Source organism: Cyanistes caeruleus, chromosome 3, assembly GCF_971803275.1.
Source record: "Cyanistes caeruleus chromosome 3, bCyaCae1.hap1.1, whole genome shotgun sequence".
Lineage (NCBI taxonomy): Eukaryota > Metazoa > Chordata > Aves > Passeriformes > Paridae > Cyanistes > Cyanistes caeruleus.
Window position 1 is genome coordinate 58180776 of NC_141703.1, and position 26818 is coordinate 58207593.

General features: G+C 37.0%; 1 long non-coding RNA gene across 1 annotated transcript in view; it reads left to right on the forward strand.

Annotated features, from left to right (window-relative positions):
- Nucleotides 1-26652, forward strand: part of LOC111926367 (uncharacterized) — a 38809-nt gene extending 12157 nt beyond the window's left edge. Inside the window, exons 3-5 of the long non-coding RNA XR_002862871.2 lie at nucleotides 22206-22327; nucleotides 25365-25530; nucleotides 26381-26652. This is a non-coding gene — a long non-coding RNA (uncharacterized LOC111926367). The remainder of the gene's footprint in view (nucleotides 1-22205; nucleotides 22328-25364; nucleotides 25531-26380) is intronic.
- The last annotated feature ends 166 nt before the right edge of the window (nucleotides 26653-26818 follow it).

A 26818-nucleotide genomic window follows, 5' to 3' on the forward strand; every position in this document is an offset into this window, starting at 1 on the left:
TTTGACAAGGCTAGTTTAAGGAATTTATGAAACTTCATGGTAACACTAATTAATTTAGCATTCAAGTAATGGAGACTTGTGTTAATGTGGGGTCTTCATTATAACATTCTGCCACTAAGCCTTTGATTAAAAGATTAAAAGAGTTGAAGCTTCCATTTCATTTATTTCTTTATTTTGATAAGTTCATTTTGTTTGCAGATTAGTACATTGAGAATTTCCTATTGTATCTTATTGCCCCTGGCTCTGTAACATAAGACAATTCAGGACTACATCCAATATATTGCTTTACATGCAGAAAATGTTCTTGCAACTCCACTAAAGTCTGGAAGATAGAATTAGATATCTAAATTTCTTTAAAAATTCATGGCTTCAACTCTGTTTTCAAGTGAATAAGCTATGCCTTTTTTCACTCTCCTCTTGATAACCCACACCTAACATCCCCAGGTCCTGCTCCCCCATATGCAGTTACTTAGAAATGGATAGATAGGAGCTACACTAATGGCTAAATCAATAAACTTGAGCTTGTGATGCTTACCTGGAGTATGAGTATAGAAGGCTTCAGTCTGCTATGGCCAAACAGACTGAAATAATTTCTTCAGTAAATGCTAAGCCACATAGGAGTTACTTCATGGAAAATTGTGACAATATATTGTCTAATTTCTTCTATCAAAATATCAATAATGATCTTCCCTATATATGACATGCTTTTTAAAAAAAATATTTGGGAAAAAATCCCTTTCCAAATAGGTAAGAAAGCTTCTAACCTTTTACTTTCAAATAAATTCATTGTTTCTTTAGCCAGTCTTCTTGGATAATTGCTCTTTATATAAACATATTTAAAAGCTAGCACATATTTGATGGTATCTAAATCATTGGGGATCCTCCCTGGGTTGGATGACAAGCCAAATGCATTTGCACGGAAGGGTCAGTACTTCCATTGGGAGCTAATGTGTTAACTGGGATAACGTCTGCTTGCAAGCACATCTGCAATGATGACTGCAAGCTTCTAGCAAGTGAAAGACCTGTAAAAATAAATGATCCATACATGTTCTTGAAGGAAACCTGCTATCATTAAGATTGCCCTCTGCATGGATACATCAATAGTACAGTTACAGATTCTGCTGCAGATCACTTCATCTTCTAGGTTATGTGATAGAGAAAGACAGAATTTATCCTGGAGTGCAGGATAAAATAATTCCACAGGGGAAGACATCTTCCATCTGGATTCCTAAGGGGGAAAATATATAAAGAAATGGATTCTCTGTATTCTTGTAATCTGCTATCTTAACAGCTCTGGTTACGTACGTATAGAGATGATATTAACAAGCTATTTCTGAACATAATCATAAGTGAGACTAGCCTATTCTCATTGAACAATACACACTGCACATGACTGGTATATTTTCATCATGTGATTGATTAATTTTCAGTGGGAAAAATATTTTGAAAATCTATGGATTTTTTTATTACTGAAAATGACTTAATACCTTGTAATTTTACAATTTGTGGATCTTTTTTTCCCCATGAATATTTTTCCTACTTTTTTTCTTATTTAGCTATTGTATTTTTTATAGCAATATACTGCAGGTCCTGACAGACACAATTTAAAGCTTAAAGCACTGCTTTTATATTTTAAAATGTTACAAAACTTTTTATTATATAACTTTTATATTATATATCTTTTGGTTCTGTTTTTGTTTTTAAGGAAGGGTTAGCATTTGTGATGTTTATGAAATTTTAAACAGCTGCTGTTAAATGTGTCAATGTCTTATGACCATAAACTGATATAGGCAAAATCAGGACTAACTGTCATAAAATGCAGTTACAGACATAATGCCACAGAAAAGACTTTCTCATCTTCATAGCAGCCTCAAATTCTAAATACACTATAATATGTTCTTTCATTAAGCAAGGTCCCATTCCGCAAGTGGTGGAAGAATTAACAGGGAAATGCTGGTCTAAGCATACTCCTTGAGTTCATCAGGACTACAGTATTCTCTTTGGATAGGATTCTTGTCACTTAACTGCAAGCACTGAAAAGTCAAGTTTCCAGTCTAAGTTACCTAAGCTGCCCCAGATGGCAGTGAAGTGCTGCACACAGAGGTGTGGGGATTCATCACCCCCTAAGGTAGCTGTGTCCAGCAGGTCATCTGAATATTCTACTGAGATGTTTTCAGTCACCACTGACTGTTGAAGAATTCCACTAAACCATGTACCTGCACTGTCTGCATTCAAAAAAGGCAGTCACGAGATCTTTTGTTGATAATACTGTGGAAACAGACAAGGTTTGAAGTGTCAGCTTTGCTATTTATCCTGGATCTCCAGAGAGAGAGAAGATGCATCATGCACAGATCCTTTTGATATATACAAATGGTCTTGCATATTGTCAATCAATGAAATTAAATTGAAATTAACCAATGAAATAGAATTACAGATTTGATCTGAATTGCTATGGGTTTTTCTCCAGTTGTGGGAATTACAGAAGTTCTTTCAGGATGGAGCATTTCCTGTAACTGTAAGACATCAAGACCTTTCTTTTGCTTTCTCATATATAGGTATACATAGTGAACAAACAAGATTGTCTTAAGATCTGAGACTAAGAGGAAAAAATATTCAAACAAACGTGCATTTTCCACTTCACAGCACAATACCCTAAACAAAATTGGACTTGGAGCAGTTCTTTGAAAATTAGACAGATTTCAAAAATTTCTGCATGATTTTGAAGAAAGTAGAGAGAGGATGTTTTATGAAAGCAGGTTGCAAAAACACAGTTTGCTGCAATTACTGCAGAGGACTTGCCCTAAATGATGATGGAGATTTGTTTCCCCTTTTGTGAATTAGTGTCTTAACTGTCCCAATACCTCTCACTTTCATTATATGAGTTTACACAGACTCCTGTCCTGAGGCTCCTAACTGATTTCTGGTGACAGATATTGCACGTAGTGTTCCCTCAGCTACCTGCTCTCAGTGGCTCACTTGCTGTGACAGACTCACTGCCAGGAAGTCAGGGCCCTGCAAAAGATGTCTCAACCTCCTTGCTACCATCACTGGTTATCACAGCAAACGCGTATGCCACCGTCAAAGAGTTCTCATTTATGAATCTTCTAGTTCATTTTCAAACATGGTATTTAACACTGACAAGTTTTATGAAGCACAATGAGGTGGACTCGCCTATTATGTACTAAAATATCTTTCCTCCTATGTCAAATGTGAGAAGGGACAAGCCTAGCAAAACTAGCCCTACAGATTTATGTAGCCAGTGACCAAGTGGTTGTTGCTTGTCTATTCCCTGCTGAGGGGAAGCATGTCTCCTGAGAAGCAAACCCAGTCTCACTTCCAGCTGTAATTTTTAGCTTGAAAGCCAGTCCAATTACATCCCTCCAAGGACCATGACATAAGCATTAACCCAGAGGCATGGTACATTTAATAGTAAATTTTTACTTCTGGGTCAGAGGACACTAAATGATTAGGTTTGGTCTAATGCGGAAGATCTGAGCACATTAAGGTCTTTTAACACTCTCTAAACTTTTTCTTTATTGTGGAAATCCACTTGTACCAAGATAACAATTTTAGTAAAAAAGTATTTATTTTCTCCTTCATCAGTATGCAAGTATAACAGATAATTGCAAACAATTTCTATCATATCTGGATGGTAGAAATTAATATATAAATTTATTTGATATCCAGGAAAAAAAACCCTAAACTTTTAAAACAGAATCAATTCCATTTCTTTTATTTTAACATTTAAGATATACTTTTTTTCCTATCTGGAAAGAACTCCATTTGAGGTCACTTGATGGAAGGGTCTGTTGTCTTTTTCAGCTTTTAAAAAAACACTTTTCATGAAGGCTGACATTTAAATCTCTAAAACTAAAATCACAAAAGGTTTTTTCATGTAACATGTTATCTCAGAAGAGGTTCTCCTGTAATACAATGCAATAAGCATTTACAAAGAAGCCATTATGATCATTCATTTTGCGAAGATGAACCCTCTGCTACAATGACAATTTTTATATATTACTAAAAGGAATAGCTAAAACCAATTTTCCTTTAGGATTCAAAATGATTATGCAAAGTTTATTACAGAAATACTTTAAAAATAATTCTAGGGAAAGCTTTGTCTTCCTTCCTTATCCCTTGACAACGGCTGCAAGAACTTTGCATACAAGAAATCAGTGGAAGCTCATGTGAATAAAGGAATACCAAAACCTTTTTAATCTGACCAGAGAGAAACTCTCCCAAAGCCACGGTAAGGAAAATACTGGAAAATGCAGCTGCTGCAGCCGGTATCCTTGGCCCCTACAAATAAACACTAAGGAGAAATCTTGTCTTTTTCCTTTCCTGACTAGAAGTAAAAACAGCCCTGCAAGAAGGATTATGAAGCTGTGAATTCCCTTCCAGGAAATATGAAGGTGTGTAGAAAGGAAGGGGACAGGACAGAGGAAGAACAAACAGATAAAGACACAAAAGGCCCTGGAAATCTCTGCTATCTCAGACATATGATGAATTCCAGTCAAATAATGGAATTTTGCAGAAATTTCACCTGCATCCACTTGTTGGGAGGTGAACCACACCACAGAATGATATGGTCTGTATTTATCATATCAGACCAGTTTATGAACCATGCAGGAAACATATTCAGAACTGGGTTTTGGGTTTCCTGGTGGGTGTTCTGGAGCAGGGCCCTCACACACCATGAATCAAGGGGGAGAAAGCAGTTTGAAGAGATCTCTGTTGCTCAGATATGAGAACTGTTTTCCTGAGGATATAAGATGTGCAGACTTGGAATGGAAGATGTGAGTAAGAGAACACAATGACTTTTCATTTCACTTGAAACAAACCAACAGCATTTATCTGGCACATATATATATATATATATATATATATATATATATATATATGCTGAAAAATCATCATGGACCTTACTGCTAGAAAAATATATTTTGTTTTAGAGACTACCTTCATTTTTGGTGGTACACTTCATTTGTCTTGCAGGGTACTGCAGAAAGTGACCTTGATGTAATAATATAGAGCTAAACACAAAAAATGCAAATTTATTTTTAGATGCATATATCTACAAAGCAAATACAGCATGTTTAACATCTTCCCCTTTGGCTTTATTTATAAGGTATTCATTCACTCTCCACAGGTGAATGAAAACCAACAGGCTCACACAACCTGTTTACAAATATGTCCTGTTTTTATCTATGATTACTTCACAGCACTCTCATGCTTCTCTGATGTGCTGGGCTTCAGTCACAGCCCTGATATAAGCAACACATTACTTTCCCAACCAAAGAAAATATAATTTCAGCAAGCTTGTCAACAGTAGGGCCCAGCAGGTAGGCAAAGCACAGAATCCAAAAGAGGGTCATATTTCCTGGTATTTCTTTGCTAGCAGAGAAGATTAGAAGATAACACCTCTCATTTGAAAGAAATTAGGCAAGTCTTATCTGTGCAATTTATCCTCAAAAGTTTATGGTGAGAGGGAGGTTATTCATTCAACATAATAGTGCAAGTAGTAAAACTGTGTGGAAGTGATTTGCTTCATAGCACTGTACACGTGGTGCAGCTCCTCAACCTAAAAGCCAGCCTTAGGCTTATTGTACAAAACTGATTTTAAAAGACTGCTCTTATTTCATCACTCACCTGCATCTTCTTCCTATCTACCTTTTTCATTCACGTGATGGGGTAATGTTCCTTGTTTTTTCTGCTTCTTGATGGGATCAAATTATCAACCTACCAGCCATCCACTTTATAAAAAAGACAATGAACACCAGACAGAAGCCACCACATTTCAACTCATTATTCCCTCTAGAAAAAGAAATAATCTAGCTTTTTTTTTTTCCTCAGAAATAATTTGCCTTGTCAATGTACGAAACAGTAATTAGAGATCCCTTTACTTAGCAGGAGCTTTAATTTCATGTTCTGCAAGTCTACAGTTACAGGCTTCATAAAAAAACCCCACAGCTTTGTGAAATGGTTTACTTGTTTCTCAGGTACTAAGAATTGCTTATTGAAGTTATCTAAAGTCTTTTTTTACTGTGACCCTGTGTGTCTGAAATCTTCAACTCATTGTTTGCTTAACATCTTAAAGCTGTGCTACCATAAGAAGTGTAAAAGACTGTAATAGTCTCTGTTGAATCAGAAGGACAATTAATGCATTTTGCATTCTGAGACAATTAATGACATTATAAGCAGAAAAAATAAGGCTGTCATACTCTCTCCTCTTCACTGCTTCTAACTTTGTTTAATATAAATTGTTTAAAGTGAGTTGTGTCACTCTGGGGTTTTGACAAAGCCTAAAAAGATTTAGGCTAAAAATATTATCTAATAATAATTAGAGAGTTTTATTCCTACTATTAAGTCTCAAAAGGGGTGAGCTTTTAGCAAAGCAGCTTTTGGAAAGCATGTTACTAGACCAGCAAGATGCAACAGGCTTCTGAATTCTTCTTTCCTGGGTGCAGCTGGTCCAGCTGAGTGCATTTGGGGAGCTTGGGGGTCCCTCCAACCCACTCTCATGCAGATGGCTGCTGTTGTTGCTGTTTGCAGATTCATGCAGCAGCAGTGCTGGCAGACACGCACACTGTAGCAGTATGGCCAGGTAAACAGACAAACATTGTCTGTAGCAACATCCACATTGCTCCTCTTACAAATCCACTACCAAATCCACTTCTGAAACTCAGACATGTACCCTGCCCCATCCCAGATCCCAACCTCCTGCAGCAGCTAACCTTTCAGATGACTGCTTGGGCTGGTAATCATGTGCCTCTGTCCCCTGCAGCAGGCAGTTACCTCTTAGGGTGAGTTGCCATTTCTTCCTGGTAGTCCTGAGAAGTACTATTTGCTTGTAGGTACTCCAGCCTTCCCCTTACCTTTGAGGGTGGTAAACCTGTTTCACATATGTAAGCCCTTGGATGGGGCAGGAGCCTTACTCTTAGAATCTTCAGAGCAAATCTTCCCTGTCTCTAGAGGTTTCCCTTACCTTGATAGTGGGGTTGGACACTGCTTCCTTCTCTGTTGAAGATAAGAGCTTCATCACTTCAAGCTGTGGAGTTTCAGAGCTAATCCCATTTCCCCTCCACCTTTGCAAATGCTGCTTTGCCTGCTCACTTCTTCCCTTTACTCCTCCAGCAGGCAGCACAGCTCCTTCAGTACAGTTAACCTCCCTCAAGTTTGTCAGACGGTTCCCAGAGGTTTCCCAAGGACCTTGGAGCTTGTCTCCAGAAGCAGAAGCCAGATACTCAACTACAGCATCTGCCAGCTGCCTCTGTAAACTTCATTCTCACACATTCACCCACTATCACAGACTTCCCAAGTATTAGGATTGTCTCTTCTCTACCTAATACACCTGCATGGACCCTGCACCCCTTTCCTAGCCCCTGGTTCAGATCATGAGTATTTCCTGGTGCAAGTCTCCTGCTACTTGCCACCTTGTCAAGCTTAAAATGTACTCACAAATGACACATCCACACCCATGGACAAAGGATTGCATTTATGTGGGGAAAATGAATGCACACAGGTCTTTCCCTTGCTGGCACTTTGACTTCTCACGCATACCTACAAATATATATACATCCTTGCTTCTCCAGTTCCCTACTCATGTATCTTAATTCTTTCACTTCAGCCCTTTATCCCTCTCCTCTCCATCTTTCTGTGTTTTTTTCTTGCTAGTCTACTCTGATCCTTCCCTTTCTCCACTGTTGGCCTGTCATCTGAACACCCTATACAATTATTACAAATTATCCCACTTTAGTATCTGGAAATAGTAAAGTTAGTCTTGGTTTTTCTTTCTTACTATTACAAGTTCTGATTGACCCTCTTCAGTGCTGTTTCTGAGCACTTCATGAACTGATGGCTGAAGGATTCCAGTCTTTATTGTAGTCTTCATTTATTTCTTTTATACTGAAGATACCTTAAGCAGGTGATCCAATGAGTGATATGTTCTCTGACTCCACATGCCTTTACAGTTTTATGTATCTCTCTGTTCTAGAGGAAGCCTGAGACATCCAGGACGGGCAAGACAATGTTCTGATTTGAGGAATGCTGCTAACTGTGGGCATGGAAATTTGCCTTTAATGTGGCCAAGCTCTAAGCAGTTTGTCTGTGTGCAGCAGTGGTCAGAGAGGAAGCCTTCTCCCTGCTCCATGAGGACTGTGCTCTCTGAGTTGCCGCAGATGTTGCATCTCCTCAGAACACGATCTCTCTGCTAATGGGTTGGTCTCCCCTGAAACCCCATGTCTCAGCAGAAACTATGAGCTGGGACACTGTCTCTTTGATTTCACTGATCCCTCTTTTGGAGTCTAGCAAGAAAGAAATATGTGGCAGGGGAAAAGAAATCAAGTAGAGGCAGAGGAAGGGGATAAGGTGTGAGGAGGAGGGGTAGGTGGCTGAAGCAGGGTTCAGGAACGGAGGAGTTTAATCCAGAAAAAACAGCTCACGGAAAGGAGACAGAGATAAAACAAACTAGGGCTTGTAGCTAACATGGAGGAAAAAAGAACATGACAGTGTTGGGAGAGAGAGCTGGGAGGAAAGGCTGTGGCAGAAATCAGGAAAGGAATAGAATAAAGGGTGAATTACAAGTTGAAGAAAAAAGAAAAGTTTAGAATCATAACAAGGTAAATTAGGACTTTGAGCAGAGAGGGACTAGAAAGGAGACTAAAAGATTAGTCAGGAAACACTAAAAGCATTAAGATTTACTATCCACTTCAGTCATTACTTATATCCCTTATTTTTCAGTCTCAACCATACTATATAAGAAAGAGCTGTATAATTCACTACACTGGTGAAATCTGTATCTCATCATGTATTCTCTTTGTTGGTCCACATGCTATGTGACAACCTTGCAATTATTAGTCAACATGAGCCGTACACAAAACTTTCTTAATTGTCTTTCAGTTTAACAAAAGAAATATGCTGTGAGTCCCAGCTAGAAATTTTTCTTTTGGATACATTTATTTTTTTTCTTGTCTGGCAGATGTAGGCTTACTTTCAGCAGCTATCTTTTTGTTTGTTTGGTTTGGTTTTCCTTCTTACAATTACTTCCCCTGATGCCTTACTGACCTTTTGAATTCTCTCCATCTCAGCAGCTTTGTTTCAGGAAGACAATCCTCCCAGACAAATCCTCCTCCCCTTCCTCCTCCTAACCAAGTACTGGGTAAATAGATCCATATTATCAGCAGCAGTACACTGCAATTCAGTCAGTTTTACCAGGAGCTACCTATTAAGTATAATTTTTTCCTCAAGACTTTCCAAGGTGCCACAAGTAAATACTCGAACTAAATGTCAAGCTGCCATCTAACTTTCCAGAAGGAATAAGGGAAGATTTCAAGGACATTGCAAGGACTATTACCTAATTATATTTCATATGCCATATTACATAGTGGCTGAGTTTTGTAGGTGTATTGGTATTTATCAAGAAAGGGGTATAAATTTAGATATAACTATTCTTACACATTTTCCTCTCACAATTTTTTTTTTCCTGTTAGCTTAAGCCTGGTCGAGATAAGGATTGTTTTGAAATGCAACTGTATTTGTAAATGGCATAATTATTGTTATTTTTAGACAGCATAATTGATGCAGAAAATAAAGTCCCGAAGAACTTACACAGCAGAAGATGCATGCATGGTGATAACATAGTGCTCTGCCTCTCTAGTATTTTAGCTGTATTTTACTGATTTAGGGGTATGGCCAGAAATGCTTTATTATTTCATTATAGCTGAGATAGTAAATTCTTCAGAATAAATATGTCTTTTGAGGTATCTCACTGAAAGGCACAGTCCTGAAGACACACCCTGAAGTGTCATTTCATTTATAAAGGAGAAATAAAATGCAAAAGCTGTTAAAATAAAATCCTTTTAACATTGTTAACTGTATGAAATTCATAGGCTTTACTAAAAGATTCATATTCATACCTGGAGTTTTTCCTGTGTTACTGAAGGTGAATTCTTATCTTGTAAAAGTGAGAACAGTTCATTCTTATTCTCAAAATATACCCTCCCTTTGCATAATATAAAATGTCTACTGCACTGTCTCAAATAGAGTATAGAGATTTCATCTCTAGTTGATTGAGAGAAATAAGTAACTTTATTAAAGTTAGATTAATCCTACTTATTTTAGGAAGGAGTGAAAATTGTTCTCTCTTTCTACTTACAACAGAGAGTACCTAAATAATTCACTCTGATTAGACAACTGACTTTGAGATGACTAAAGTTAGATGAGATAGATCCTAACTTTAAACCTCCTGCATCTGTTGTTTCAAATTAATCTCTTGCTGAGTTACAAGCTAAGGACTAAACTAAATTAAAATACTGTTTAAGCTACCATTACATTACGTAGTACAAATTGACTTTTCAGCCATATCCTTTTACAGAAAAACTTTACTTTTCTATTAAATTCTGCTCTGTCATTATCTTCTTTGTATAATGAGGAGAAGGATACAGAGACAATGTGACCTGAAACGCTATTACATTTTCCATTCTGCGGCATTTCACCTTAATGCCATTACAAAACACAAAATAGAATTTTATTTTCTAGACTTTTGCAAAACACTACATAGATTTAGACTTTAGAATTTTGTAGTAGAAAATGCGGGTTTATTTTTGAGATTTGGATATTTTTTTAATTTTCTAGAAGAGTCTAATGTGTTATTAAAACCCATTTCCATAGCTTTATTTAAGTCTAATATCTCAAATACTGTATAAAGTATTTTAAGAGATAATTATAATACTATTAATAAATTTTAAAAAATCATTACTTAGTTAATCCATTGTTTTCACAGAAATTCATCCCTTTGTTGCTGCTAGATATTTACATTTAAATGTGAGGTTATGGCTTAGTTTTTGCACTATTTCACATTAATATATTTTTGCAAATACATTCCTATAAGATATGTAAAGCCACTGAAAACCACAGTCCACTTTTAGTTATCTGTTGTTCCCTGTCAAAATGGAAGGAGGTTGATATTTCATCCTGTGCTCAGTTTCACTCCAATATTTAATCAATGACTTATTTGATGGATGACAGCCCAAGGCTGAGAGAATCTAGAATGATGTTGAAGGTTAGGATTCAAGATTTCAGAATTACCTTGACAAATGGGAGAAGCAGTGGGAAAAAGATAAAAAAGATAAAATACAAACTCAAGACTTATACAGGACAAACAACATAACATTCTTCTGGAAAAAGGATTTGGGAATTGCTGTTGACCACAAGCTTAAGATGGGATGAATGCCTTATAGGAGGTGAGGAGCTGGAAGCTTTGTCAATAAAGTAAGGGTAGAAGGAGAACTTCACAGAGGGACATCAAGTTCCCCCATAAAAAGACAAATATAGAAAGTGTACTACAAAGGGAAGCAGGAAGAGGTGACCAAGAAGGAATAGAGATACACTGTCTGAGACTGCAGGAATGTGATTAGGAAAGCCAAAACCCACCTTGTACTGAATCTGATGAGTGCTTTGAATGTCAATGAGATATCTACAGATAGAGCACCAGCAAAAGATAGACTGGAGAATATATGGGCTGCTGACATAGGACAGAGGACCTGCTGAAAAATCATGTGGAAACATCCTAGATAGTCAATACCTTCTTCTCCCTTGTCTTTATTAGTAAAATTTGCACTCCTCAATCCCATGTCCCTCTGACTAGTGAGAAAGTCTGGGGCAAGAAGGATTTTCCTTGCCTGGAGGAGGATTCTATTATGGAAGATTTAAGAATACTGGGCATACACAATTCCATAGGCCCCAATGAGACGTACACTCAAATGCCTAAGGGACATGGCTGCCATTGCTGCAGGATCACCACTAATCACCTTTTAAATATCTTTTGCATAAATACCAGATTGAAGGGAGGAAAGATATCAGAGAGAGACTCCTAGGGACAGGATGAGAATGAAAAAACAGAAGTATGGGATATTCAGCTTAGACTTAAGGAAATACTTTTTTACTGTGAGGATGGCTAAGCACCAAAACAGGGTTTCCAGAGAGGCTGTGGTCTCCCCATCCTCAAAGTTATTTACACAGCAACTGGATATGGTCCTGAGAAATCTGCTGTAGCTCACCTCATCAATCTCAACCACTCTGTGATTCTGTGACTGTGAATAAATTCAAATGCTGCATTAAAAATTGTGTGGGTTGTGTTACACTTTACCTTACACTATGCACAGACCTGCTTCCTCTGAGGTAAAAATTCTTCATTTTTTTCACAGATATATAATATTTTTAATTATTAATATTAATTTTATAGTTTTTAGACAGCTGCATGATTTTATTGTTACCTAATTTGGGGAAAAGCTTACATGGTGATTTAATCTGTCACTTTGTGTTTAGTCCTGAAACTTTTCTATATTTTGGATTTCTAATTGCTTGAAGAATTTAAGAGACCATGACAAATCAATGGAAAAGTTCTAACATGGTCTTTTTCTTAACAATGTAATTTTTTGTTTCAATTTTTTAAATTTTAATTTAATCCAGTGTTCTTAATTATCCATGGCAAAGATATGTTACACTGTACAAGTACAGAAGAAGTGCAATTGCCAGAGCAGGTGGAGCTGTGTTATCGTAAAGGACAAAAAAGCAGAAATAGGAATATTAAACTAAGGAAATCCAGCCTAAATATTGCATAAAAGTTCTTAAGTGTTTGATTTTTTAGATTTTACTGACCCAGAGAAGTGAGTAGGAGCTTATTCACTTGTGCAGTTTCAGACAATATTGGGTATTACACCATATCAAAAATATGGTTTGTCTAGATAAGATGAGGAAATTCTTTTCTGTCTATTAAACAGCCACTATTGGAAATTTTTGTCACTAAAAATGTGTACCTATAGTGCCACAGTGGTAAAATATCCTTCAGTTTTTCATACTTTATTTATCAAAAGCTAGAGCCAGTGTTAGGAAATAATTTAATCCCAGTACTTTTAACATCTCCAGTCCTTGAAAACATAAATAACTACTTCACATGAAACTTCCATAGTTTCAGAGGGCATTATGTTATGTCAGGATCAAAGGCATTTGCAACTTTAAAGGGTTTTATTTAATCTGTGAATTATTGCTTTTCTTCCTATGTATTAGAATGAGCTACTTACCTGTATTCAAAAAGAGAGCTATAACTATTGGTTTGATTTTAAATAGTTGAAAAGATTTATAGATTCCAGTGATATAAATGATATATGAAATTTTCTTTCTAAATGGTACTACAAGTTAATGTTAGCGATAGAACCTTTTAAAATTGCTTTACATATGTGCTATCTTATAAATACAAAACTAACAAACAAACATAATTTTTGGAATATTTTGGTACTTCCAGAAAATACATGTTTGGCTTCAGATATTCAGAGGAAAATGAGTTCTTAAATTCATGCTGGTTTACATCCTGTAGGTTCAGCTGTGTGCATTAAAATGGCTCTGTGGCTCTTCATGCACAGGCATCCTCTACATGGTGCTCACTTGGTTCAGATGTTAGCTACACTGCTATATTTCATTTGACTTGGCAGAACTTAGACACCTAACCAGGACACAGTATTGTTTTGAGATGTTGCTCAAAAGATATAGTGTCATTATCCTGAGGAGTCTTATCATTTCCGAGTAGGGAGTGCTTTGGGCCTCACTGATCCTCTTTTTGTTTGTTTAGAATAACAAGTGGTCATGAAAATACTTATTGTTATCTTCCATGGCTTCTAAAGGAAAAAATCTTGGTTGTTGTTTTCCTTTTAAATGAAGGAAAAAAATACCCTGAAAATTTAATTCATACCAGATTCTCACATAGCTGATGACTTGATACTGTTAGAGATGTTTAGTCCTAAGGCAGAGTATACCAACCTTTTTATAAAAGATTTTAAAACTACCAGTGCAACATCTTCAACACTTAGCCAACTCTTTTGGTGATTTCTCTTTGAGTTTAAAATATTGAGATGGTGAGTAATCAGAAGTATATCAGGACAAAGGCTTCTCCAACAACAAAGGGTACATCCCAGTGTATAGCTCATACAGAACACTTTGGCAGTATGTTCTTATACCATCTCCTCTCACCTAGGACAACCCTCATGGTTTGTTTCCATATGGCACAGATAATGACTGTGGTCAATTAAAGAAAGTCACACAATAGTGTTGCTATTTTACTTTTTTATTTTTTCAGTCATAACAGAGCACTGTTGATCTCAATAAGGTCAGACACCCTGTCAGAGCCCAGTCTTGACACATCAGTGACAACACACATCAGAACAGTCAAAAGCGTACAACACGTAATAAAAACTGAAGTCAAGCATGCTATCCTCTTGTGGCCTGAGTGGGATTGTAGGCAACCGGTGATTTGTAGGCTCCATTACTTCCCAAATGCTCAGTTCATCTAGCCCTTGGCAGGGTGTCAAGGACAAAGAATAATCAGTCTTCAGATACCGCTTTTGAAATGCTATGCCCTACGCTTCCTTCAGGTGCTTCATTCTTTCCATGTTGTCAAGATCCATTGATGAAAGCTGACTACTTTCAAAGGCCTCTGACAAGTGAAACATCCTCAATACATGGAGAAAATTATATTGTGCAGTCGGTACTCACAGAACATACCCTGAGTGATGGATGAGTTACTGCTTGGCAACATGATGGTGAACTTCTCTTCTAGACTCGAGACAAAGCCTTAGAACAGCTAAAGAGGTCTTGGACCCAGGAGGAAAATGATCACCCTGGGGAGAGACTTGAGGAGTTTTTAAACCAGTTTCAGAGTTCCCATAAATCTGGCTACTGTCTTATGGATGGCAACAAAATCCTATTCTTACAGCAAATCTGTGCATTTAAAATAGGGAAGACATACTGCAGAAGCATGAAAATGATGTGAAAATCGATTGTACTAATGCAGGACAGTGCTCACAGAGAAATAGCTATTAAGAAAGCATTTCTGTTTTAATACATTTTTTAATCCTTTTTATATAAATACTCTGTGCACTGTAATAAAACATTGCCAACAAATAGGGATTTAAGATGTTTCTCTTTATTCTCTTCTTTCTTCAATTTTTATTCATAACAATAGCTACTCTATTCTTTGAAGGCAATTTGAGTAAAAAATCCAATGATATTGCTCTTAATGCATAAACTTGCATACAAATTCAGAGGCAGCTAAACTTTCTCAAGTAAGATTTAAATTTCCTAACCCAAGTTTTGTTTGATTTTATAATTTGTATTTGGTTTTGAACACTTCTAAGTTTCTAGAGTTTTTTAGACTGTGGTTTTACTATTGTTTGACACATTTTTCAATATCTCATTTTTTCCAACAAAAAAAAAAAACAACACCCCCAAAAAAAACAACAAAAAACCTAAGCAAAAATACCAAAACATACCAAACATAAAAATACCCAAACAAAAAACCAACGAAAACCCGAACAAGCAAACAAACAAACAAAAAACACCACAAAAAACTCACCAGAAAACCCACAAAGAAAAACCCCAAAAACAACCCCACAACCCCTCCCCTCCCCGCCCCCCCATCCCCAACCTATTTGGTGAGTTTTTCTCTTGACAATTCTATGTTACGATCAGAACAGTGTTCAGAACTAAAACATAAACAGAGATATATTCAGACAGGAGCAAGGGCACAGGTGCAGCTGGTAGGCTTTAGGGACCCTAAAAGACTCTGTGAGTATAAAATCACTGATCCGAAAACCTTTCTTTTTGAAAAGAGGGTGCTGTTTTGTCAGGAATACATCATGAGGCCAGAGGTGAAAGAATGCCAAAGGTAGCACTGGTCTGCTGCACAAAGGTAAAAACATTCATCTGGAATTGGAGTAGAAAAGAACTTCTCTTTTAAATATGTCCATTTTGAAATTATTATGGGATCACAGAATCATAGAATGGTTTGGAAAGCACTCTGAAAATCATCTAGTCCAACCCCCTGACATCATCAGGGACAGCTTCCACTAAGATGTGCTGCTCTAAGCCCCTGACTGACCTTGAACACTGCCAGGAATGGGATATTCACAAATCCTGTGGACAACCTCTTACAGTACCTCACCACCCTCACAAAGGGGAACTCATGAGAGTGGAGGAGAGGGGCAGAATCACACTCCTTGACACGATGGCCGTGTTTCTGTTGATGCATCCCAGTACATGGTTGACTTTTGGTGCTGCAAGTGTACACTGATGGGTCTCGTTGAGCTTCCTGTCCACCAACATCCCCAAGTGCTCCTCAGGGTTGCCCTCAATCCATTCTTCATTCAGCCTGTATTTATACTTGGGGCTGCCCTGATCCTTATATAGAAACATTCACTTGGCCCCGTTGAACTTCATGATGTTCACACAGGCCCACCTCTCAAGCCTGTCCAGGTCCCTCTGGATGAGGTCCCTTCCCTCCAGTGACTGAGCAACTCGGTGTTGTCAGCAAACTTGCTGGGGGTGCTCTCAATCCCTCTGTCCACGCCACCAAAAGAGATGTTAAACAGCCCTGATCCCAATACTGGCCCCTGAGGAATTGCCAATCACTGCTTCATATACTCCACATAATTTGTATACTCCACATACTTCATGTACACATCCTAAAATTGCTGTGCACAGTTGACTGGGGTGGGAATGGGTTTTGGAACTTTTATTGTACAAATAAGGGAAGATTCTTATTCCTCCTTCCCCACTTTATCTATGTACATATATTTTATGCATGTGCAGGGAGCGCAAAAAAGTCTGTGGGAAGCCCTAGAGAAAGCAAAGACATGTATCTTAGTATCCTTTAAACTAGGTGAAGTAGCATCCAAGAAACAAATTGTTTTCTCCCAAGCACCTGATCAGTAAATAAACATATGTGAGCTGTTGTTGTTGTTTTAATGTGGTTGTGCACTATATGTTTGCAAATGCAGGACTAAACCATATGTCAACATTTGCCTTTATGTACTCCTGGAGGCTACCTGCACAGGAATCAGTCAAGTAACTTCAAAATGGCTATAAATACGTGCACCTCCCATTACATTTCACACAGTTATATGCACAGTGGTTGTCTGGTGCATTGGGCTTAATTTACATATCTTGCCTTTTGCAAGCTGAACATTATTTGGTACACTGTTTAAAGTTTATTATTCCAGTATCGTTTGATGTTCTAATTTACTTTGTGCGCCAGCATTTAATTTACTACTAATCTTTTAAAGAATTGAGTAAGGATCATAGTAGCCTCATTTTGTAAAGTCTTCTGTAGAGAACATGGGTGCTAGCTCAGTTTAACAGGAAGTTAGAGTTGCAGTTCATTACAGAACAGTGAGCTCCAGCTCTATTGAATTACTGCCAGGGAATATTTACAGGCTACAGTCATAGACTTTACCCTTCAATCAATGTTGGTCTAAGGGAACACTTCCTGAAGTTTGTTAATGCATTCTGCTAGCCTGACAAGTGGGTGTAAGCTAATTCTGCCAACTTCACTACCTTTCTGAGTGCTGCTCTGAGGCCAACAAAACATCCAAGTATTTTTTATGAATAAACAACTCATCAAAACATATGAGAACAGAAGGTTTCAAACATAGCAAAGCAATTGGCACAGTCATTTTAGAGTTAATTAGATGCACAATGGTACTTTATTCAAGCCCCCTAGACCAAGGGCCATCTGCATAATAATATTATATCTCTTTTAGCTTCCTTATAACTCTGTCGAGATGTGTATTAATGACTCTCCCTTTATTGTGTCTGTGAAATGGAAAGGGAGCATTTCAATAGATATGAATAACATGGTGAAAAATTTTGCGGTCAGTAGACTATGCTTTTACATTCTGTTCTATACATCTGTTGCAGTTCTCCACCTTTTTATTTCAACTTCCTTTTATCATTTGGGATGTCACAATTATTGGTTCTATTGAGGAACAGTACTTTAAAAAAAAAAAAGGGACAGAGCTTCAATGAGGTAGCACCATTGTAAGCATGAACAGAAGTGCATATTTCTCTAGTCTTTATTCTGTTACATGTCATGGCTTTTTTCTGAGACATAAAGTGTCTTGGACTTCAGGGAGTAAGTGCATCCTATATTTTTCTCAGTAACTTGCAAGTAAATATGAAAAATAAATGCCATATGACTATTTATTTTTTTTATTTGTGCTGGCTGGTAGAGGGAGTTTCAGCTCTCTGGGTGTCAGGGGAGAAAGTGCAAGTGACAGATATCTGCTGTGTATGTCTGCCAGAAGTAAATTACCATCAACTTGCTCTCCAGTTGCTACAATAACTGGGCCAAAGACATATAGTAAGACCCCGTTCTTTCTTTTAGCTGCCTATGGAGTTGTGAAGCTGTGGTGTAACTTCATTATGGGTCATCTATGTGAGACAAACTCCATCTCTCATTGCCAGGGTGAGGCTGTCCATGGTGAAGGGACAAAGTGCATTATGACATAGTCAAGTGGCTCCAGGTATTGTTAAAGACATTTGAGAGTAAAATAGCTCGGAAAGTTGGGTGAGGTTTAGTATAAATGTCATACCAGCATGTGCTAAAAGCCATGCAGTAGATTGACTATGTCATTATTTGTGCCATTATTGCAGCAAACAACTTCCTAGAGTGGGAAATGTAGTAATTTACACTTGGGAAGTTTCTGTCTAGAGTAGGAAACTCTAACATTTTAAGGTAAACTATTGGAATATTTGCCCCAATTTAATTTTGATTTAGTTCCAGGAACAGTTACTGCTGTAACTTCAAAAGACAAATTCAATAATCAAGTAATATATCATATAGAAGGATTTTGGCTTTTAAAAAGGGTGCATTAAATTTTTCTAGATAACTAAACTGAGATGCACAGATGGTTAAGTATAGGATGTTTTTTTACTAGTATTTTTTTAACTAGGGTAATTTAGATATCCTTGGCACCAAAGAAAACCAAACATACAAAGCTGTAGTAGCAAAGGTCCAAGATATTAGAATAAATCATTATTGTTCAGACAGATTAAAAAATCACAGTATGTTTTCTTCTTTTATATATCTAATTAACTTCTTAAATATTTTTTCTTCTTAATCAAATATATTAAAAAACTGTTCTTTAATGTGAATTGTCACCACATACTTGGCATAACAGCTCTAGTACCATAAGTGGAACTGATGAGCAATTGGAATATTTCTGGTATGCATGAGAACACAGATCTATATATTGCCCCAAGTCAGTACCAGGTAGTCTGAGCTAGCCTGTGACTCCTGCTCTGGAATGGTACTATCCTCACTGTTGATATTCAGGCAAGTAAACTCCCAAATTTTGTGTAGTCTTTGGTTAGCTTAAGGTTTTTTGGGTCTGAAATGGGAAATTCTGCTTATATGTTATCTTTTTACCTCTCCATTAAGAACACAGGGAACTGATAGGACATAATCAGTCCACTTAAGACTCATTCTGTGATTTCAATTCATCCTTATAGTTTGATAGCAGTGGAAGATATGTAGAAAGCAGGCTTAACTTGTTCTGATTCCTCTTTCTGGAGAATATTTTATATTTTCTCTAAAATAAAATATATTAATATTATGTGGACACAACGTTGTACCACAGCCGTCACACAACTAGGCAAGAAATACCTCTCTCTTGAACATATCACTTGAGATTAAAGGATTTGTAGTTCTAATCAAATTCAAATTTTGTCGATCCTGTGGTGGACTTTGAAAAAATGTAGATGATTCTCCATCCAAATTTGCATGTCAAAGAAGCCTAGATGGGAGATGGTTGTTACTCTACTTGTGTTGGCGGTTACTGTTAAGCACAAAAGGAGAGACCATCTCTGGAGAGAGGTGTATCATTACAGAAACATACAGAGATATGCAGGGCTACAAGGAAGCAGATGTAATTCTCTGTACAACCTATAAGATTTTCTAAAGCAAATATTTTCTTACCTTCCCTGTGTGTGTGCTAACCCAGATATTAATATGTATCAAATTAGCTGATTACCAACCTAAATTCTTAAATTTATAAATACTTTTCAAACACACTTGAATATATCAATTACTGAGACATAACTTAAGGAAAGAGTATAGAACCACAAATCGGTTCTGATGATAAGGTGAGCAAAGTTTAAGCTTTTCATTTGAATGTGAAATTTATTCTCAGTATGAGAAGGAGAAAATGTCCTTACTAATCCAAATAAAACTAACAGGAAGAGGTATATACATGCCATCTCTACTTCAGTCTTATGTTGGTAACAAAATTGATTTGACATTCACATGGCAAAATGGTATAAATAATGGCTATGAGAAAACATTCTCTATAAAACACACTAGAACAATTAATAATATATTCTGTATAAGACAAATGCATTGGATTTAATGAAAGGAAATTCTCATTCTGTATAGTCATAATTCAGAACCAGTAAGGAGAATGAAAAAAATTGTTTCAGCTAGTGCCTGGAAACTGTAAAAATAAGCTCTTTCATACATAGATAAATGGCTGCAGACTCCTTGCTTTCTTGGATCCTTGTGGACCGTGAAGACTGCAATCCCTTGTTGCTTTGTTAAGATGGTTTTGAGTGACTGAAGTTTCTGCTCCTCCCAGGGGTCATCTGTGTATTAGGAGGTTTGAGACTCATGAAATCAGTCCTTAATTGTTTCAATGAATTGTAGCACTTGGAAAAACACATTTTTCCCCCAATTTGTATTAAAGATCTCATGGTGCTAGTTCATTAGTATCCAACAGGAATAACAACCAGTCATTTCTCAGAACTACTGGGGATTTCATATCTCATAAAAAATGTATTCTTCAAAAAAAAACCTCAACAAAACAAAACAACAAAAAAGCTTAGTCTTTGTTGCTAGTTTAATTTTTATATCTCTTTCCAAATACATTCACCTTCACTGTCCTGTTCTCTATTCAGATTTAGCTAGGATGAATATCAATCACAACCTTCATTTCTTCTACCATTTTCCTACAGTGTGTATGCCCTGCTTCACTGCTATCCTACTGTTATCCTACTGTAAACCACATGCCTGTATATTTTATTTGCTCATGTCAATGGACTGAAGGAAAAAAAATCACAGGACAGTATAAAGCAACAAATTCATTCCCATGTCTGAGGACTTTCAAAAGCACCTGCTTGTCCAAGTCACAGTAATTCAGAGACCAAATCCCACTGCCCTTCACTGTGGTTCTAAGTAATTCTCAGTACAAAAGGGTTAGATTTACAAAGGTATTTAAGGACTTTAAGTTTCATGTAGATGCTTGGTTGGATTTTCTGAAAGTGTCTTGCTAGTCCACTTGATGAAATTAATGTCTCTGAAATCAATAAAAGTTAAGTACACTGACATTTCTAAGGAGAGGAAAATATAGCCGGTATCTGCATATTTAAGCACCTCACCTTTCTGAGCCAGATTTGAAGACCTTACTAAGAAGCCAGGTCATATACATACATGCTTTTGAAAATGTTAACTTAGTTCACTAGTTCAGATCCATTTCAGGCTATCCTTGAGCAGCTGCTGCTTTGACTACGTAGTGGCTTTAGCAAAGTGTTATGTCCTCAGAGAGTATTACCAAAAGGTTTCTCATTTAATCTGTAGGAAAGGAAATTTCAGACCATTCTTTGAGTGGGAAGTGTCAAATGGTTATTTCTCAGAGAAAGAGCTCTTTTTGAAAACTGCTGATCCTTAAACTTAGATCACTGTGTCACCTCTACACTTCCTGTCTTTGCCATGCCCAGTATGACCAACTTTACACACATTGCTATTTCCTCAAGACCTCTTTCTTTTTGTATGCTCCAGTAACAATGACATATTCTGTCATTGCCTTTTAGCTCAGGTGTCTTATGTAATCATTAAGCCAAGGAAGCGGAGGGGGCTGTCCAATTCAACACACAGGATATGGAGGTTAATTTCACAAGCAATAGTGAGATATAACAAAGATACTGCACTGGGAAAGCATAGACAAAACTATGGGAAAAATTTAGTTGCAATGAGACGTGAAGGCCTTTTTGGGATCTTAACTTTCCTTCTAAATCGTTCATCTGTTCATTAGACCTATATATTCACACACTGGTATACAGATGAGCATAGGAATCTTGAATGGCTGCCCAGCTCTCAGAACCAAATGTTTTCAGCACCAACTGAGCTTCCTCATCCATGATTTCTGTTGGTCAGCAGTCAGGAGTGTTCATTTATAAAACCCTGTGACAGACCCATAAACCTCAAGTATGATGAGGTAGTTAATTTTGAGCAGTAAAGGATTGTTCTCTCTCCACCTAGGGGAACAATACTTCATTTCACAAGTGTGGAGGAGACGTCTATGATTCAAATGTACTTCTTTTTTTAGGGCTTGAATTGAAAGACGATGGAGAGAGGAACTTAATATTTTTCTTCTGTTCTTCATGTTTAATGGGAGATACTTTCCTTTAAAAGAAGTCAGTGATGTACCACAAGGCATGAGACTTCCAGGTACACTGTGTATTATATAGTCTATTACTAGATTCCAGCCTGTTTATATTTTTAATTTTTCAGTATTTATTGATATGATCCATTGAGCTCTTAGATCATCAGAAAAATTTACCATTGCTATTGCTTCCTGTTAAAGATGATGAATTTAACAAAGTAATGGAGTAAGTTCTCTTATTGTGTTACTGTGGGGTAAGAATGATGAGTTTGATAAGAAGCCCTCTGTTACTGCCACAGCTCCTACAATGCCTATTAAAAAAAGAAAAAAGAAAAAAAAAAAGAGTAAAATCAAAATTAGACCCTAATCTCTATTCAAATATTTGACAACCCTATTATGCACCAACAAAGTCATCTTGTTCCATCTGTTCCACCCTTCTCTTGCATTTCTTCTGCAGTATGGTACACTTTTTTTGTCCTTTACTGTCATTTTGCCTGAATCAGAATGGAGCTATAGAAGTTAGACAAAACTCCCACAATTATTCATACCCTGAATTTTAGGCTGATTTAATAATGCAAAATATAGGCCTTCATGGTCCTCTTTTTTTCTACTCAGTTGATGAAGAGAAGTTCAGAATTTATTTTTTTTTACTCACTGCTTTCATATCTGAAACATATCATACACTTAACACAGTGCCTTATGTTTATGTCCCCTGGGTAGCTGTGTCAGCAGAGGACACGAGCAAACTGTGATCCTAGATGGACTAAGTGGTACAGCTAGTAAAATTTACAGTCTAGCAACAGTGACAGTATAGAGCTGGTGGTATGTTCCACCTGTCTGGGGCAGCAAATAGTTTCTAAAATTTACATGTAAAGTATAAGTAATGAAGAGCATAAAAAATTTAGAAATTTCTTAAAGAGAAACATCTTGCAAGACAGAAGGTCTTGGAGTATGTAAAGATTTATTACAAAGCAACAGAAAATCCATAGTAGAGAATGGAATAGCAATATTCTAGGCAGGAAAATATTCTTTTTATCATTTAAAGTGAAACATAGTCTCTAAATCATCTCAACTTGTTTGATCACAGTAATGAAAACTTTGACTCAAAATTCTCTTCTCAGGTGTTTCATAGTGTGTCTGTTTTTTTTTAACTTACATCAGCTGACTCCATGATATTCACCAGAGGAAATAAAGTAAAAAATCTCCACACATTCTTCTGATGTTCTTTCCCCATTATGTTAATCTAGTTTTATTGCTGAAACTGCCTGTTGGTTACTGTTATTTTTACTGATGTCGTATGTCCTGTTTACTGCTCATGAAATCAAATGGCTCTGTCACTTCTGCCTAAACAGGAATATCACCGACTATCATTTCTTCATGCTGCATTGCTTAGGAAAACTTTTTTAAATTATTAAAAAATAATTTTAAAATTACAGCGTTGTACAAGTGCTAATTTGGGGATTTTTTTTTTCTGCAATATTCCCTGCTTAGAGTTTTCTAACCATTTTTTCTTGGGAGCAATAAATTATTTTCAGAAAAAGGAAACTTTGTCTCTTCCACAAGCTACTTTCAATGAATTGCTATTCTTTCTTGACCAGTTCATGAAAAATTCACTAATCAGAATTTGCGCTCCTTTGTATATCATTATTATTCATTTGTGTGAATACATCATGTTTAAAGTATACACTATGTGAGGCTTAATTTTTTGAGAATAATTGCACAGAGTAGAACCAAAAATTTCATCATTAACATTCAACACCAGAGGTCTGGAAAGACAGGGAGCAAAGAAAACAGAAAGATAGTAGATGAAAAGAGTTGTAAAGGGTGGCAGGGCATGATTCATTAGCCATCATATATCAAATTCTTTTTTTGATGCATCCTAACTAAAGCATGCTGGAAAATGCAGTGTCATATAACCACCTATTATTATGTCTGAATTATGCTGGATAATTTTTCAGCACAATACAGTAATGGCCTTACATGTATGTGCACACATATTCTGAAGAACAAAATGAGAAAAGAAAAAAAATTTCAAGAAAAAACAGAGTACCAGCAACAGAGAATAAGTTCTTAGCTCATTTAAGATAGCAAAACTCCATTGTATATTGCCCCATACCCATTGAGAGAAGGAATTGCAAATATGAATTAAGGATTAGATGTAGCATCAAGATAGCATGAAACAGAATAAAAAGAAAAACAAAATCAGAAAAGAAAGATTCATTTGGGAAAAGGCCAGAAAGCTAGGGTAAGACAAAGTCATGTAACTTCTTGATTTTTAATAGCTTTTTCTACAGGAGGGAATAACACAGCCCCACAGTGTTAGAGAGTAATAGCGAAATATAACATTTAAATAGCTGGCATTCTATGTGTATAAAAGGAAAACATATCCTACAGTGAAATATCCAAGCTGATTAACAGGTGAAAGCTGTGAATGCAATACTTAAATCATAATAATGTGTCCTGTTTGGAGCTGCCACATAGTCTGTTAAGAACTGAACATCCAGTTTGGGGATGTGCATGGTCCAGTAGCGCTAGAGACTTCCACAGACTTCTATAGTCAGGCTGAATTCAAAGTTCTTGACGCGTTGATCAAAAAACTTGATTTTCTCTCACTGATCATCAGATCAGATCTTAGCTTTCAGGGAGCAGCAGGGGCCTCCAAGAAAAGGAGCTGAGATCAGGGGGGATAAGGTAAGAGCAGTGACCTGACCATTAGGAGTGGCAAGTCCAGGTTAGGATCAGGGCTTGAGATGGTGATGGGAGTCAGAAACAGCCCAGGCATCACACAGCACCAGGCACAGATAGAGGAGGCACAAACCCAAACACAGGTGTAGCTGCAATGCTGCTTCAGTGTAGCCCAGGTGGGAGATGGTGGTATGGCTTCCATGAAAAAAGTGGTGTAGAACCTTGTTTTTAGCTTCTTCACAGCAGTTCTTGCCAGCAATGAAGGTCACTTGAGTTTCAATCAGCTAAATTCCTCAGCTCAGCCATCTCCTAGGAGCGTGATACACTCCAGGCCCCAGGAGTGCTCATAAGGCCGTGCTCAGGAGCACCCACCACTAATTAATTCAGTCCTTCAGAAAATTCCTTGTCCTTTTGCAGAGGTTCTCAATCAAAGTTATCAACGCTGGGGTTTGTGTATCCCACCCTGTCCACACCAGTCCACAAACAAGGTCTCTGAGAAGACAGAAAGAAACAAAGATACTACAGGGCAGCAACTGGAGCTACTGCATGACCACAGGAAGGTGGAGCACCACATTAACCTGCAGTAAGTTTAAGTCTATTTGCAAGTAGAAATCAGCAGTTCCAGATGTTAAATTTCACAGCTGCGTCCATCACACACGGTCAAACCAGGCTGCATGCACAAGGCAGCAAAATTTCAAAGGCATATCATGCTGAAATCTAGGCATGTCCAGCCCCTTCACAGTGCCATGCTTCAAACTAAACATGAACACTCCTAGCATGAGACATTGCAGTTTCTTTAGCTTGAATCTTTAATTTATGCCTGCTGCAAGTGGATCTCTGGACAATTTATCAATTTACTGGGTCCTTGCTACGCAAATAATGAGGAACAAAGCCCTTTACTCACAGTAAAGAAATAATCTTACTTGCTGGCATCAGCATGGTTTTTCATAGTAGCTGGTAGATATTAAACCTTCCAATATAATCTTTCCAAACATGTACATTTTGTGCCTTGTGAAATATTCACAAATAAAAGAATAAAAAAAATAAACCAGAATGACAAACCACCAAACAGAATGGAAAAAAAAAAAAACCAACACAAAAGAAACCTCGAAGAAAATATTCCCCCAAAAAACCAAAAACAAACCAAAGACCACAAAACTTTGTGAAAGGAAATAGGTTATTGTTTTTATTTTTATAGGAATTTTATAGATTTTCACAGATTTTGGGATGGCTTAAAAAGCCATGAGATGTCAGCTACCAAAGTTTCTTCTGCTCATGAAATAAGAATGGGTCTTATTATTAAGATTCATAGACCTGGTCATTTCGGTCAAATGTCCAGGAAAAAAGTGAAAGGGAAGAACACTGTCAAGATAAAAGATTGTCCCTGAGGTCAGAAAATATTGTGGGTTTATTTGTTTTTTCCTTTTCTTCAGATTCCATTCTCTACTTGAGCTACATTACAAAAACATGCAATGCTCCAGAGACAGAACTGTGTGAGTAGGTTGAAAACATTCCTTTTGTTTGTTTGCTCATTTCTTGCCTCCAAGCAGGGACTCATTGTGGCTGCTGAGATATGTGTGCACATTTTGAACTAGTGTTTTCCTGTTAAAAATACATTCAACAAGGTGAAACCCTATGAGTGAGGAGGTATTGAGAGAGACATTCATGAAGTCTAAGGAGATTCACTCATTATAGCACATCCCAAGATCATTTTAGTACTTTCTTTTTCTTGCTCACGTCAAAATTTTGTATTTAAACACTTTGAACTTCTGACTCTGACTGAGGATCAGAAATTCTTACATATAGTCCTTATTGACCTCAGGGTTCTCATGTTTTCACCCCAGCCAAAACTAGGACAAGGGTCAAGGGGG